This window comes from Sturnira hondurensis, unplaced genomic scaffold, assembly GCF_014824575.4.
Source record: "Sturnira hondurensis isolate 20B ecotype Veracruz unplaced genomic scaffold, ASM1482457v3 Scaffold0008761, whole genome shotgun sequence".
In the NCBI taxonomy this organism is placed as follows: domain Eukaryota; kingdom Metazoa; phylum Chordata; class Mammalia; order Chiroptera; family Phyllostomidae; genus Sturnira; species Sturnira hondurensis.
Genome location: NW_028081392.1, coordinates 1,216,119 through 1,232,229, shown reverse-complemented (window position 1 = coordinate 1,232,229; position 16,111 = coordinate 1,216,119). Strand labels below are relative to the sequence as shown.

Here is a 16,111-nt window from a genome sequence, read left to right as displayed (position 1 = left end):
CTGGGCCATGGCAGCCTGTTGTCAGAGGGACCCACATGGCCTGCTTAAATGTTGCCACATCCTAGGAGCCTTCTGTGACTCCCTCTGCCATACAACATGTACAGACCCCTGCCGCCTTCTGACTTGGGGTCTCTGGTTAAATGCAACTTCCTCACGGACATCTTCCAGATCCCCGGGCAGGGCAGCCCCCTGCCCCACCGAGACCCCACCCACGTCATGTTTATAATCAGGGTCTCCCACATTTCTATAATTCCATGGTCAGTGCCTGTTTTCCCTCATTGCCATGTGCTCCACAGAAGCCAGGGGGCTCTATCTGCCTTGCCTAGCACAGTGCCGGGCCGTGTCAGACAGTCAATAAATATCCGTTATGAAGACGTGAAGGAATCTGTGCGGGCATGCCGCACATTATATTTTGAGTATCTGTTTGCATCCCCTGCCCAGCTGTCAGCTTTCATCACTGTGGCGCCTGCCGCAATGCCTGGGTGGCAAGCCGTGCCTGCTAACTGTTGGATGGGTTAATTAATTCCTAATTTAGTGAGCTCTGGACACATCTGAGGATAGGCAATCTAATGAAGCCCTTCTCAGAGACGAAGGGTAAAAATCTCTGCTCTCACTGACTGATTGCTAGGTGCCAGGTCCTGTGTCCGGGGCTGCACCTGTGACACGCAGCTTTCTGGGAGGCAGCTATTGCCCTGTCTTTGAAAGGGAAGCTGCGATTCAGAGGGGTTAAGGGGCTTGTCCAAGTCACAAGAGCTAGGCAGGGACAGAAAGCCTCCATTCGGGTCTAGCCCCTGACCTCCAGCTCTATACTAAACACTTCTCTAAAATATGGATGGCTGTGCTTTCCCTAACTCTTCCGTGTGACACTAAGGCCAACTGCCAGCAGGGGTGGTGCCTACGAGCCAGGAGTGTGGGGCCGGCTGTAAGCTTCCTGAGGGCAGAGACACAGTATTTCTGGTCCTCTGTATTGTTTTGCACTGGGACAATGACTGGGTCCCTTCTGACACCGGCAGGCCTCTTCTCAACAAGGGCACCTCCATCACTGCCCGCTCTCCATGCTGCTGGCCGAGACCAAGGCCCTGCCTCACTGCTCTGGGCAGCTTCTTCCTTGCGGACCAGGCTTGGGAGTGGACAGCCCCACTCCAGGACTGTCTGCTTGAGGCAAGGGCGTCCTTAGTCAGGTCGCTAGTCAGGCTGGAGAGGGGCCCCAGGGAAAAAGCCATGGAGTTGCCATGGCTTCTGACTGAGTGTGTGGGTTCTCTCCACCACCAGGCCAGTGTCAGGCTCAGTGTGGGAGTGGCCATTCTCTGCCCAGCACTGAGGACCAGAGGTGCACAGGGGAGGCCCCTCTCCTCTGCAACCTGCACGACCCCCAGGTGCCCCTTTGAACAGAACGCAGGCCCTCACGGTCTGGCCCTGTCTCCTACCTTCACATTTTATTTCCTGGCAGGTATGGCTCCTTGGCCTTTTAGCTAAGATCATGTCTACTATCTGTTCTTATCAGTTTAATATTTCCTGGCAGGTAGAGCCATTTGTACTTTTCCAAGCCAGCAGGCTCCCTCACACCTCCAGGTTTCTGAAATCGCTCTCCTTCGCTAGGTCCGCCTCCTCAGCGCTGTGGCTTGGGGAGCAGACCCTTCTTTCCCTTGGGAGAGAACCAAGTGCGCGAGGAGGCGGAGCGGACCAGTGCTAGGATTTCCGGGGTGGACAGAGCTCGGCTGGAACCCCAGCCTTGCTGTGCGTCTTTGGGCTGCTTAGTCTCAATGACCCTTAACCCCCTCTCTGCACAGTGAAGTTAATAATATCAAATATGAAGCATACAGGAGCTTGTAACTGCAAACTTCCTAACATATAACAAGTACTTCAAAAGTGACAGTTGTGATTTTATTGTCTGAATGCCTTCTAGAGGACCGCAGACAAGAACACCTTCAAAGGCAGGGCAGGGTGGTGTCATGAAGCACTGCGAGTTTTAATGTGCCGGGAACTCCTTGTGTGCACTGATCCCCCAGATCCACTGAGTACCCTGTTCTGCCTCCACCTCCCCAACCATTTGCCCATCCCAAGGTGATCTCATTGCATTCCCAGGCTCCCTTGCTGGCTGGCTTCTGACAATGAAGGTGCTGGTAAGAGCTCAGAGTTTGGGGAGGTGTCAGTAAGAGAAACAGTTTGGGGTGTTACTTCCCTACTCCCCCCAGTTCCAGCCCAGCAGCCCCTCCTCCCTAGCCCCAGCTTTTGGTGGCCTGTGGCGGCACTATCCCCTTTCCTTCCCCCTTCAGCCCCAGGGGTAGTAAGAGCTTCCCACTGTGGCTGGTCTCTGATACCTTAGCATCTCCCGTCCAAGTACTAACCAGGCCCGACCCTGCCTAGCTTCCGAGATCAGACGAGATCCGGCGCGTTCAGGGTGGTACGGCCGTAGACTGATATCTTAGCATCTCTTAACGCCCCCTGGCCATGCCCACCCCTCCTCTGAGCGCCCAGCTGCTGTCTCTTCACCGAAATGCCTTTACTGGAAGTACTGAGATGCACTATTTCCTGGGGGATCCTCATGGATACAGGGACCTTGCAAATACTTCCCCAGAGCCACCATGTGCAAGGCCCAGGACTGAACTCCCCTAGTACCGGGCTCAGTGATGCCAGTTTCTACCCTGCCGTGCCACAGCACTGGCACTGGTCTTAGATCTTTATGGCACTCTCAGCTAACCCACAGTTCTCTCCCCGCCACAGCATGCACATGCCATGTGAGTGCCAGAGTCAGCCCCAGGCTCCAGAACAAAACGCTCCATTGGGACCTGAGGTTCCTGCCATCAGAGGGAAGGACATGATCTGGTTTCACAGCACTTCCGACACAGCCCACATGGAGCCAGTGCTCCAGCCCCCTGCCTCGGGGAGGGGAGGACGTTTCGCCTGTCCATACTGCATGGTCACTGTGAAGGGTCCCTGAGCAGATTTAAGAGCAAGATCCAAGAAGACAGAGGAAAAGGGAAAAAAGAAGGCATGGTCCTGTGTCTGACCTTCTTGGCTTTTATGTTTCATGCCCTGCAGTGCAAACCCATTTAATTTCTGCCTAACTTAGAAAATGTTTTAAATAGGCCTGGCAAAGAGCCATTCATATTCTTAGAAGGGACAAGCCATTGGAGAGAAGAGAATGCTGACTTCCTGCATTTCAGGTCCTGGGCGCCATGCTCTGTCAGGGAAATGAGGTGTGAGGGGACAGTCATCAATCAGCGTGCGCACCGGGGCTCCTCCGTGCACCCAGCTGCTGTTCCATGGCAATGTGCAGATGTGCTCACAGGTCCACGCAAGCAGATTTCCTCCGTGGCGCCAGGTGCACCTGGCGTTCAGGCACACCACGGGCAGTAAAACCTGGTGGCTCAGAGCGTGGACTCCAAGTTTGAGTCCCCGCCTTTCCACTCATTGGCTGGAGACCCCAGAGGTATGCTGTTAACTGTACTCTTTTGGCCTCAGTTTCCTCACACAAAGGAAAATGCAAAAATGCAGCTAACCACAGTGCTTACCTCCTAGGGTGAGAAAAGTTATGTAAGATAAGGTGTGGGAAAAAATAAAAGCTTCTTGCTGAGCCAGGCGCACAGCAATATTGAATACTACTCAATAAATGGTCGCTGAAATTATTATTATGGTAATAAAATACCATCACAGGGAGCCTGAGACGAGCCCTGTTTAAAGAGGGCAGGGGGGGATCAGAACCAGTGTAAACAGTCAATCTCTTCACCATGAACTTAGACAAATGGGCATTTTAAAATTCAGGAGAACATCTCAGTTGACTGGTTCACGGTTGATGCCAACAGGGTCAAAGTGGGAGAACCCATGGAGACCCTCCCATATGGGTTTGGAGAGCCTGTAAGAGGAGGGGTGGGGTCTGATGCAGGAGTCAGTGGGTGGGGGGCTGGAGGGCAAGAAAGCTCCTAAACACAGCGGACAGGCCTGACCACGCACCACTTGGGAACGGCTTAAAAGTAGGAGCTGGGAAGATTATCCATCCAGCTGCCCCATTTTACAGACGGGAAGAGAGGGTTTGTGCCTTTCTCTAGGTCTTGAAGGTGACTAAGAGCAGAGCTGTGACTGGAGATCAGGTGCTTCGGCTCGTGTGGAGTTTTTGTCACCCTACCCAGAGATGCCCGCCACCGCCTCCCCATTCAGCCTCCTTCCAAGTAAAGAAGCTCTTCACACCCATAGCTCACTCTGCCCAAAGGGGTAGATCTAGGTGGCCATGTTTGTACCAAGCAACTTCAGACCCAGGCCACATCTGATTGGTCCAGGTGTGACCACCTGACTCTAATTGTCCAATTAGATGGAGCTTTTGAAGTTAAATCAATTTTCTGTGGAAATCTGGAGAAGGAGATTCTTGTTATTTGGTTAGGGCTGGTGTGGGCGCCATGACAGTGGATGCCACACAGAAGCCACAGGTTGCAGGATGGCAGAAGGGCCATGGGCAGGCAGAAGGAGTCCGTCTCGAGAAGGATGAAGCATAGTGAGGGAGAAAGACAGAGATAATGGGCTCTGGGAGTCCCCCTGCCCTGGTCTTCATAGGTCTGGCAGGGACCCCATTTCCTCCCCCTGGCTGTGGTGCTGCAGCCAGATCTATTCTGTCCTTCCCTGTGTGGGTGCCCCCTTGGCCCCCACTGGCTCCCATGGGTCTCAGCTTCTTACTCTCCCCGGCCCCCCAGAATGCATTCATCCCCAGGCAAAGCCTCCTCATCCCTGCAGCCTTGACCCAGGCCCTCCCTTACCCTCTCCTGCTGGGATTTCACCCCTTTCAGGTCCACAGCTGGACCACAAAAAGCAAAGTGCCTGGTCACTGACCCTAGACTGTTAAGGGCACAGGAGGTAATAATGGGGAGAATAAAACCACCTGGATGAATGAGTGCTGGCTCCTTCTTCTTTTTAAGTGTCTCTTTTAAATATGCAGACCACTCACTGCAATGATCAGCATGCAGCCCTGACTGGTGTGGCTCAGTGGATTAGGTGACGTCCAGTAAACCAAAGGCTTGCCGGTTCAATTCCTGGTCAGGGCACATGCCTGGGTTGCAGACCAGGTCCCAATTTGGGGTGTATGAGAGGCAACTGATCAATGTTTCTCTGGCATATTGATGTTTCTTTCCCTTTCTTTCTCCCCCCCCCACAAAAAATAAATAAATAAAATCTTTTGTAAAAAATAATCAGCATGCATGTGGGGGTGGCAGAGGTGGGCAGGGGGGCTTGATCACGGGCATGACGCAATCAGCCGTGACAGACCTAGAGGAGAGATGCTCCTCAGAGCCAGTCTCCGCCACCCGGAGACAAGGACACCGGGGAGTAGGCTTCTACCCTTATGGTGACTGGGCTTGGGATTCAGGGTCTACAGATTCATTACCAGAGTGGGCCTGGGCCATGGAGGTCGGGCCAAAGGCACATTTCAGCTGAAGGGAGGGCCCACCGGAGGGCCCACCCACTCACTCTAGGGCAACTTCTTTCTGCACATTCATTGTGGAAACTGGCTCTGGGTCCGCCTTCTTGTTGGAAAGGAGCAGCTGGTCTTTGGAGGAAAGGCCCCAGGAACGTGATCACTCTCGCTTCTGAGGCCGGCCTCTGGGCCCACTGCTCTGCGCCAGCTCTGCTTCCCGCGCTTCTTCCCCACAGCACCCCCTGCCCAGACTCACTGCTCCCTCATGGCTTCTGGGCCACTTCAATGGAAATCTCCCAAAATGCACCGCTCATGCCTCCTGGGAGCCAGGGACTGTGTATAGGCATGATCCCCTTACACCTTCCCACTTGTGCCCCTCAGCAAGGGGTGCACTGCAGGCAGGCGGCAGACAGGGCAGACCCCTGCCTCCTCCAGTTCCCATTTAAGCTCCACGTCATTTCTGATGGACCTGCTGTAAATGGGCCACCCTGTGCAATTCACAGACAAATAAATCTTTTCACTACTCCTGGGGTGACAAGGGAATAGACTCTGAGAAAGTTCGGTCGTGCAAGGGATCTTGTTCGTTAATAATAATGATAAATAGCTCACTTCTCACATGCAGTGTGAGTTACATTACACTCTAGGCTTCTACAGAGGAGGCTCGGGGCGCTGACTGGAACGTGTGGGGGTGTGCGCCATGCACCGAGGAAGAAAGAGGGCCAGACAGAGAGGCAGAGAGGGAGGGTAGAGAGAACGGAGATGGAAGGAGTGTGAAGAAAGGGGAAGGGGAGAGCAGGCTGAGGGAGAAGGGAAAGAGACAAAAAAAAAAACAAAAACCAAAACCAAAAAAGCAGGATGGGGTGGTGAGAAGGGCAGAAATGGGGGCCAAAAGGGAAATGGGGTTGAGGTGGGGGAGTGTGTGAGAAAAAAGAAAAGGAAGAAAAGTTGAGGAGAAAGTGACTAAGTTAAAGGGGAAAAAGATATTACAGGGGCAAAGACGTAGCAAGAGAAAGGGAGCCAGGAGAAGGAAAAAGAGCGGCGCCCTTTTGGAGGTGTGCCCCCTGTTGGATGTGTCTGGTCCTCTCAACCAAACCTCAGCAACCAGCCCTACCACTTCCACCAAGGTGCCATCTCTGAAGGCATTATTAATATTTATGGAATGCTTGCTAGATGCTGCCACAGTCTTTAACATCTTATTATAAAGCCTGTTATAAAATGCATTAGTAATAAATTCCTGACAGATAGAGTTCTGACAGGGCGTGGGTGCCTGCGTGGATCCGAGGTAGGAACAGGCCCTCTTGGAATGCATTTTTGCCACTCAGAGGCTGGACTTCTGGTCTCTGAGGTACACTGGGGAGGGGAGAAATTGGGCATCTCATCCGAAGTCACACAGCTTGTATGTGGTAGGATCAGGATTCAAATTCAGCTTGTCTTTGTGTCCCCAGACCTCGGGGACCCCCGAGATGAGGGTGGAGAATGGGCTTGGGGTTCCTCTCAAGAGGGGCTGATTCACTCACTTCCCTCTGTGGAAGGGCTAGGGGTGTTAAGTTGCCTGGATTTGAGAAGAAAGGGTGAATGGACAGCTCTAACCCCAAAACATTTCAGCAGGAAGAGGGCATCTCAAAATGTGCACACTTTCACGGGGGGTCGGGAAATACACTCCCACTGTGACAAGAAGAGGTAAAGTCAGAGGTTAAGGCCTTTCTGACCAGGGGGAGCCTGGGGCAAATGAGAGGCCTTTGGTTTCTGCTGCGTGTCAAAGCTGGCACTTCCTCACTGGTGGCTGTGGAGGCAGGGGCCTAGTGGGGTGCCTGGGGAGAGTGTCACCTCCACACGGGAAGGTGTGTGGAATTCTAACCCCCGGGGTCGGAGGGTGGGGAATGGAGTCTATGTAGAAGAAGGCTGTATTTCTTTCCTAACTAGGCAATAAGGCGTATGTGGGCACCAGCTGAGAGCAGGAGCCAAAGAGAGAACTAGTGCAGAGAGAGCAGAACCAGGAGAGGTGGGTGGTCACGGGGCCTTCGTGAATGTCTCAGGTGGCCCTGTTTCGGGTGAGGAGAGGGTACAGACGTGTGTGCACAAACCCACACCTATACATTCATGCTCCGGCACCTCTGTGGAAGAGTCAGGAAGAGATCATTGATACTACAACACCCCTTCTTTCGACCAGAATCTGCTCCTCCTGGATGACGAGTGCTGCTTCTATGCCTGGTGCCAGATCTTCTCTGAGAGCCAAGGCAGGCCGCTAGGTGGAGGTGCCAGCTCTGTGGGCAGAGGAAGCCCCAAGGGCTGGGTTCAGAGACCCTGGCGCCTGGACGTGGCTTGAGCACCCTCTGTGAGTTGGGCTAGCCTTCCCAGCTGTTCCACTGAGCCAGCTCAGCGCTCTCCTATTCCTGAGTCCCTCCGCCTTCATAGCCTCTGGCTGTGTACTGTCCATTTTGAATCCCAGGAAGGCATTCATCAAAGTGCTTACTTAATGCCCCTTGTGACTTCCCGATGCCCTCGCCTACTAGAGCGATCTTGGACTTTCTCTGGCTCTCCACTCTTCAGTTACCAGGACCTGTCAATTCTTCCTTCAACATTCCCTAAGTCATTCCTTTCTCTTTACCATTTACCCTGGCCACCTATATGGTACTAGAATGGTCGTTTGCACATAGAAGGCATTCAATGAATGTTTTAATCAGGACTTCCTGTTAAATATGGCAGGCTGAATATATCCATTTGCTTCTGTTGTTTGTCCAAACCCTTTACCAAATGAAACCAAATAACAATACTGGAATTAAAAGTGCATAAATCTACAAGGGAAAAAAGAATAGGAGAAAAGATGACAACAGATGAGAAATGCCAACAAAATCCTGGAAACAAAACAGAAGTAAATGAAAACCGTCTTAGCAGAGAGAGGAAAGCCAACAGGCTGTTGTCTCAAAGCCCCAGAAAAGCTCGGGAACTGGTGGCACCAGGTGACACTGAAAACTGAAGACTGGTGGCAAATCTCTAAGTGGTCAGACTCCCAGGTGCCTTCCCCAACCCTTGCAGGAGACAGGATGTGTACTTTCTGGAGGGGATGAATTCATCAGACTCTGGACTTACACGGGAAGCTGGACAAGGCACAGAAAATGGGGGTGCTAAGTGAAAATCTGCATCTTTCACTCCTACCCCTAATCAGTCCTCTTCAGCCTGGCAGAGGATGGGAGAACTGGACAAGAGAAAGAACCAATGTTAATGTGTTGGAATTCCCACAAAGAAACAGCTAGTTCCTTACCTAATTATCCCACAGTGAAGCCCACTGGTTAACAAGCAGCCCCTGCCCAAACACACACAGCAAGCCTCTACGCAGCCAAATGTGGGCTTATTCTTAAATGTGAACAGACAACTAAAGTTTATGAAACATTTAAGAAGATCCTCTAGCCCTGGCTGGTGTAGCTCAGTGGACTGAGCGCGGGCCTGCGAACCACACGATCGCAGTTTGATTCCCCAGTCAGGGCACATGCCTGGGTTGCAGGCCAGTTCCCAGCAGGGGAACTCACGAGAGGCAACCATACATTGATGTTTCTCTCCTTCTCTCCTTCCTTTCCTCTCTAAAGATAAATAAACAAAATTAAAATAAAGAGCCTCTAATGTAAAAGACAGCAGCACGGTGGGATGGGGGACAGATAATAAAGATACAACAGTAAGAATCTTAAACATCCTCAGAGAGATAAGTAGCATTTTTAAAATATGAACATTTCAAGAGAAAGAAAGAGCACTATTAGAAATGTGTTAATAAAAGCGTTGGAAGATAAAGTAAAGCAAATTTCTCCAAAAGTAGGACAAAACTCAAAGAAATGGAAAAAGGGGGTAGGGATAGCGGGGGGAAAAGAAAATTAAAGAAGCAGTTCAGAAAACTCGAGACCTAGCTAACAGCAATTCCAGAGGCAAGAAACATCAAATAAAGCCAAGAAGCAAGGTGAGAAAATCTCCCAGATCTGAAGCATGGGTTTCCAGATCAAAAGAGACAGACTACTGTTCAGAAGAGACACACACAGCATAAAACTAGGAAGTTTCAAAACACTAAGTACTTTTTTAAAAAAAATCTAGAGACTCTCAGAAAGAAAACAAAAGACCACATGCAAAGGGTCAGGAATCAAAATGGCATCGAAGTTCTTAACAGTTACGCTACATGTCAGAATGCAATAGAGAAATTATTCCACATTATGAGGAAAACCATTTTCATTCTAGATATCTATACCCAGCCAAACTATCAACAAACACAAATGTGGAGTAAATAAATTTGTTTAAAAACAAAATTAATAAATTCAATCAATCATTTTTCAGGAAATTACTGAAGGGTGTATTCCACCAAAATGAGGGTGTAAACTAAGAAAGAGGAAAGTACGGGTCCCCTGAAACAGGGCATCTAATACAGGGGACAAGGGAACTCTCAGGGTGATTCCCCTCTTCTCACCCAGGCCCACCCACATCAGGTCTCTTTGGCCATTCAGCCTCCAGAACAGCAAGCAAACCAGAGCTCAACACACTTGGATTGGAGAAGAAGAATGTTACCAAGAAAAACACGAGCTGAATTTAAAAATCATGTACTTTTAATATACTGAGAGGAGGTATTTAATTATGTGAGGGATATTTGGGGATGAATATATAAGTGATAGGTTCACAGAACCTAAGCAAAAAATAAGAGAATTATTAATTCTAGAGAAAACAAAAAAGGGAAATATAATTACAGTGTAGTACGTAGCTCAGCTGTGAATATTTGCATAGTCATAAAGATATAAATATTAAATGCCTTTTGAGCTAAAGAAGAGATGTAATTATGTAGGGAGAATGGGCGAAGCACATTAACAGTGATTTGTGCATGCATGTGCCTGTGTTTGTGCACACACGTGCACATGTACATATGTGCACACATGTGTGCTGCTGCATGTGTACATGTGTGTGTGTGGCAAAGATGAGGTAGAGTGTGGTGATAAAGTGCAATTCTCCTCCTTCAGAGTTGCAAGTCAGTAGGTAGTATCCAAAACTGAAAAGTTTGCAAGTGTGTGATTTGGAAATAAAAAGGCAACTATTGGCAATTGAACACAGTTGGGAATCAAGAGTAGGAAAGAATGAGGCAAAGCACTACTGTTTTTATTACAAGCCTCACTTTACTACCTGACTTTTAACCTCATGCATATATGACTTTGAAAAAATTAATACAAAAATTGAAAAAAATGTACCTCCAGAGCTGGACCACTGAAGGCGCCTCCCTCTTTTAGCCCTGACCCTGTCATTGAACCCGAAAGTCCCCCCACTAAAGCACGGATCCCCCATCTTATTTTTCTCCTCAAGCTCTATCACCGGCTCCTCTTTTACCTCCAAGGCCAAGTCTCCTGGACCTTGAACATCACCACAGCCTGGTCAAAGCTTTCCTCTCCAAACTCACCTTCCTTTTTGGCCCCACTGAGACCCCTGCTTCTGTCGGACCACTTTACATAGCGGCCCCAGAGTGTGGGCCCGCCTCTAGGCCTTTGCTCATGGTGCCTCTGGCTTCTCCACTGGGTGACAACACTGAGAGCAGATGTCGTCACCCAGCATAAGGAACTGACACTCCCTGCCTCTCTGGCAGAGTCTGCTGGCTCCCCAGGTTTCTAGGCACACACGTCCAGGCTCCCTCCCTGCCTCCCGCACATGGGCTCTGGCCTTTACCCAGGTGATGCTAGGCATGCAGGGCTGGGAGGAGCCTCACTGAAGTTACATGGGGGACTTCTTCTCAGAAGCTTGATTTTTAGAGCAAGGTGTGACACCTGGGATTAAGGAGATCTCAGGCAATTTTTCTCACCCCCTCCCCAGCGCAGCACCCCCACCCCAGCTCAGTGACCTTCCTGAACAATGAGTGACAGTAGAGTTCCAAGGTCCCCCCACAACCCAGTGCCACCTCCCATCAGCGCCCACATTCCAGGGCTGTCAAGCACCTGCTCTCCTCCAGGCACCCTCTCCGCCCTCTCTCAGTCAGCGTGCCTCTCTGCCCACTGACTCGCAGGAGCTGATGGAAGGGACATGGGATAACGGGGCATTATGCATCATGGCAAGTGCACAGCTGGGAGGCCAGTCCAGCAGTTGGCTGAAGGCCACGTGCAGAGAGAAGGGGACAGCAAGGCCAGTGATGGTGGAGCAGCCCTGGTGACCATGCCAGCCCCAGTCCCCAGGACAGGATACTTTCAACATCAGGCAGTCCCACCCCTCCCTCAGGGCTGGGCATCCACTGTGCCCGTATAGTGTGGGAGGAGCAACCAGAGTGGAGGCTCGAATCCAGACCTCACTGTTTCGTCTTACCCTCCCACCCTTCCCCCACCCCAGAGGTTAATCTCACTGGCTCCTGGGAGCCTCCCCTCTCCTCCCCCCAGCAGGGACTTGGAAGCCAGCTTCTGGAAGGATCCATTCAGTGGTGATTATCCACAATGCCCACTGGCTTGACAGGAAAAATCCCAGGAACAATTGTCCTGAAATGCTGGGTTGCATTCTGACTCTTCAGGACTAATTTGCCTGACTTTCTTCTCTGTTATAGAAAGCATCAGTGCAAATGTCTGGTGACTCAGTTTCCCCATCCAGCAAAGGAATATCGCCATCCTTGCACCACCTTCTACACAGAGCTGCAGGGGAGACAAATGAGTTGACAGTGGGAAAGAACTTTAAAAACTCAAATGCCCAAACAAAAATCACCACCTTCTGTAGAGGCAGAACATTCTAAGAGAAAAAAAAAAGAAAACTAGGAAAAAGTATGGTATGACCTATAGAAGGGTCTCCTTAAAAAGCTACCCTGTAGTCCAGAATCTGGTCATCTGGGCTCCAGGACACTGTCCCCAAGTCCAGGCCAGAAGCAGGGCTCAGCAGACGCAGGAGGTGGTCTTGAGAATCGACAGATTATGGAAAGTGGCAACCAACACATGCTCTGGGTCTCCTGGAATTTTTTACAAATAAGAAATAGACTTCCAGTTCCAGAGTGGTAACTTCCACCTACTGAGAGCACTTCCTATGGGTTGGGCCCTGCTTCACGCTCCTATCATGCAAGACCTTGTACAGTCCTCACGGCAGCCTGTGAAACAGACACTGTTGGTATCCCCATCCTCCAGGCGCCCAAGGCCATGTGGTAAGAAGCAGGAACACTGGGGTGTGCACCCAGGTCTGCTGTTCCAGGGCCCAAGCTCTTACCCACCACGCAATACTACTCTCAGTGATAAGTGAGCAACGTGCACCTTGTCCAGGGGGCAGAGGGATAGCCAAAGCTGCCAGGGTCTCAGCTCTGTCACCTGTACGACAAGGTGACTGGGTGGGACATCACTTTCCTACCCTGGCTGCATGTGACGATTCCTCTGGGGATTTCAAAACCACAGAGGCTTGGCAGCCCCCGGCCTTGCTGTGGTTTCAAAGCTCCTGGGTGTTCTCCTGTGCAGCCAGGGAAGGGAAGACCTTGAGAAATCGGGATTCTGTCATTCTAGCTAAGTGCCAGATTCCACCAAAGATGTTTACGGGGAATGCCACAGAATGACTCAGGCCATCCAGAGGTTCCAGGCTCAAAAGGTCCCAGGTGTCAGGCGTCACCAGGAAGGTGCTAGAAATGGAGGTGTCAGTTATGAGGAGCGGTCAAGGTCTTGTACCCATCCATCCCAAACTTGTTTATGGTGTGACATAGCATGAGACCAAGCTGGCTTATGCAGACTTTTTTCCCCCAACAGAAAAATGGTTATGAGCAGTTCCAAGCGATTACTTAATGGGGAGGAAAACAGACACCATGAAGGGAGACTTTGAGGGAGCAGGGGCCTGAGGGAATTTGCAGTTTGAGGCTCAGCTCTACCCTTTACTTGCTGCATGACTTTAGGGAAATCAGGCAGCATCTCTCAGCCTGGGTGTCCTTATAGTAAGATGGGCATGATAGGAAAACCTGCCTCATGGGGACACAGGGAGGCTTACAGGAGAAAACACATGGTCGGTGCTTAGGGCAGAGCACGAGCTCAGTAAATCTGAGGGGCCATCATACTTCGTCACCTCACAGAATCAGTGTAAGGGTCTATAAACTGTCAAGTACTTTGCAAATGTGGCTTCTGGTGGGGAGGTCCAGGAGGAGAGGGGCCGTCGGTGAAGGCTGAGTCCTTGCTCTGCTCTCAGCGGGGTCGGAGGCCAGGGCGGTTTGGGCAGGGGAGCCCTCCCTGAGGCATGACCCCCGCAACCCCATCTCACTGGAGCCCACTCTGGGTGTTCAGCATCTCTAAAGCTGCCTTGCGCTCTCTGTGCACAGCTCCATGGCTCATGAATGGGGCTCCTCCCAACCCCCAAATTCATCCCCCTACAAGATGATGAATCATGCTAAACAAAATGAATATGCAAATCTCCTTAGGGTGGGCCTTCCATCTATGGAGAGCTGAGACTAATAAATGGATTCTGAATAAGAAGACAGCTCAAGCAATGCAACTTTTGCTCATCTTTCCTCCTCAGCCCCTTGGCTCCAACCACTGGTGTGCCCCTTCGTCCCCAGCCAGGGTGTGCATTCGGCAGGAGTGGCTGGAGGAGGCAGCAGAGGCCTGAGCAGGCATGAGTAGTAGGTTAGGCCTGGGACAGGTTTTTCCTTTCAGATCCCCGATCCCTAAGGCGATTGCTGCTGGCCCTTCAGGCTATGTGATGTGGTAAGTGGAACCTGTCACTTGGAGCCCGGAGGCTTAAGGGCTGATAGCCTGCCCACCTGGCTGCCTGGGAGCTGAGGGCTGGCAAGGGCTGCCAGAGGGGCTTGGTGGGCCCAGGACCCAGGCAGAGAGGGGACAGCTGCAGGAACTCACTGGGCCGGCGGGGGGAGGGGGTGCTTAGGAAACGGTTTTAGCATCAATAGTAGAGACACTGGAATTGTCGTGGCCACAGAGGACTTTGGGAGTCACCCAGTGCGATGCTTCCCTTCCCTGGCTGCACAGGAGAACACCCAGGAGCTTTGAAACCACAGCAATGCCGGGGGCTGCCAAGCCTCTGTGGTTTTGAAATCCCCAGAGGAATCGTCACATGCAGCCAGGGTAGGAAAGTGATGTCCCACCCAGTCACCTTGTCGTACAGGTGACAGAGCTGAGACCCTGGCAGTGGAGAGGGCTTGACCGAGCCCACAGGGATGGTCGGTGGCAGCGGACACCCACCTCCAGGCTTACTCGCTGACCTGCCCCTGCCTTTGTCCTGACAAGGGTAAATGGTGACTCCTAAACACACAGCATGGCAGGCAGCTGCAAAGAGCGCAGGGCTGGGGGCGGAAGACCTGGATCAATGTGCCCTCCATGTGATCCTGGACAAGTTACAACCCTCTTCGGCCTTCAGGTCTTCATCCATCAAATGAGGGAGCTGAATGACATCACCTCCATGTTCCCTTCCTGCTCTGAGTGGGTACGACTGTAAGTCCTTCCAGAAACCTACTCCAAGGCTCTCTTGCTACAAGGCCTGCCCCTTTGCTTAGGACTGTATAAAGGCAGCGTGTCCTGAGACAAATGTTGATAAAGGCATTCCTCTTTCCCTCTACATATCACTCTTGTGGGGACCAAACCCAGGTTAAAACGCTCCACTGCTGGCCGCAGGTCCTCACCCTGAGCTAGCACTGCAGAGTACAGCCCGAGTAGGGCCACGAGCTGAGGAAGGACATTCTGAGGAGAGCAGAGGGCGCCATGCGCCAGGAAGCCAGAGGCCTTGCCCCGCTATGGCTCTGCCCCGCCAGCTCTCGAATGGTCTTGGAAGGATAGAAGGACATTGGTGCAACAGTCCAAGGTGCCTGTCCTGCCCCCTCCCCCATTTTGGTGTGAGCTTGGGCAAGGATGGAAGCTCTTTGAGCCTCAGTTTTCTCATCTGTAAAATGGGGATAAACCCACTAACCTCAGGCATATGCAGGTCCTAGGTGAAGTAATGATTGTGAGGCACTAAGCCTGGTGCCTGGTCCACAGTACTGGTGGCAGCAGTGGCTCTCACTGTGACAAACCTCATTGTTATCGGGTAGTGGCAGCCTGACATTCTTCTGCTTAGATGGGGGTGGCCCAGGGATATGTGGTTACCCAAGGAGCACACCTGGGGAGGGAGGGTACCCTACTGTGCTGTCTTTGAGAACTGTCCCTCGATATGGGTCAGGAGGGCTGTCCAGGCTGTGGTGAGATACAGCATCAATTCCCAGGGCCCTGGGGAGGCAGCCCCTGCGAGGGGCTGTGAGTGGGATAGGGAGAGACGTCCAATTCTTTGGTCTGCTGTGTCTGCTAAACAACGGCCCACAGGCTCCACCACTGGCTTTAGACACAGCCAGGAGCCCTGGCATACTAGGACCACGAGAAGACCACCAGAAGGACCCCAAGAAAAGCTAGAGGCCCGGAATCCCAGAAGCACCCTGCTTGGAGCCTGTCCCAGGGCAGCCATGGCCTCATCTGGTAAGACCAGCCTTGGCCAAGAAATAAGCCAGCCTCCCTTTCCTGATAGAGCCCAGAGAAAGTGCCCCCATGCCCCTCCGAGCGGTTTAAGTTGATGACCTGGTCAGGACGTTCCGAGGGTCTCCTTAAGCCCCTCTTAGAATTATGGATGTGGAGACCAGTTTTCACCAAGAAACAGTCTTCCCCACCCCTCCTCCTCCTGGGCCCTGGGTGCCCAGCGAAGGGCTTGGCAGCTCCTAGGGCACACTGGCCTTCCCCGGGGAAGTAGAAGGGACCACGGGTAGAAATTGCAAATGACTTCCATTAA

General features: G+C 51.7%; 1 protein-coding gene across 1 annotated transcript in view; it reads right to left on the bottom strand.

The window, feature by feature from the left end:
* The window catches only part of CDH23 (cadherin related 23), a 427,421-nt gene that overhangs the window by 251,502 nt on the left and 159,808 nt on the right, over nucleotides 1–16,111 (bottom strand). The window lies entirely within an intron of this gene.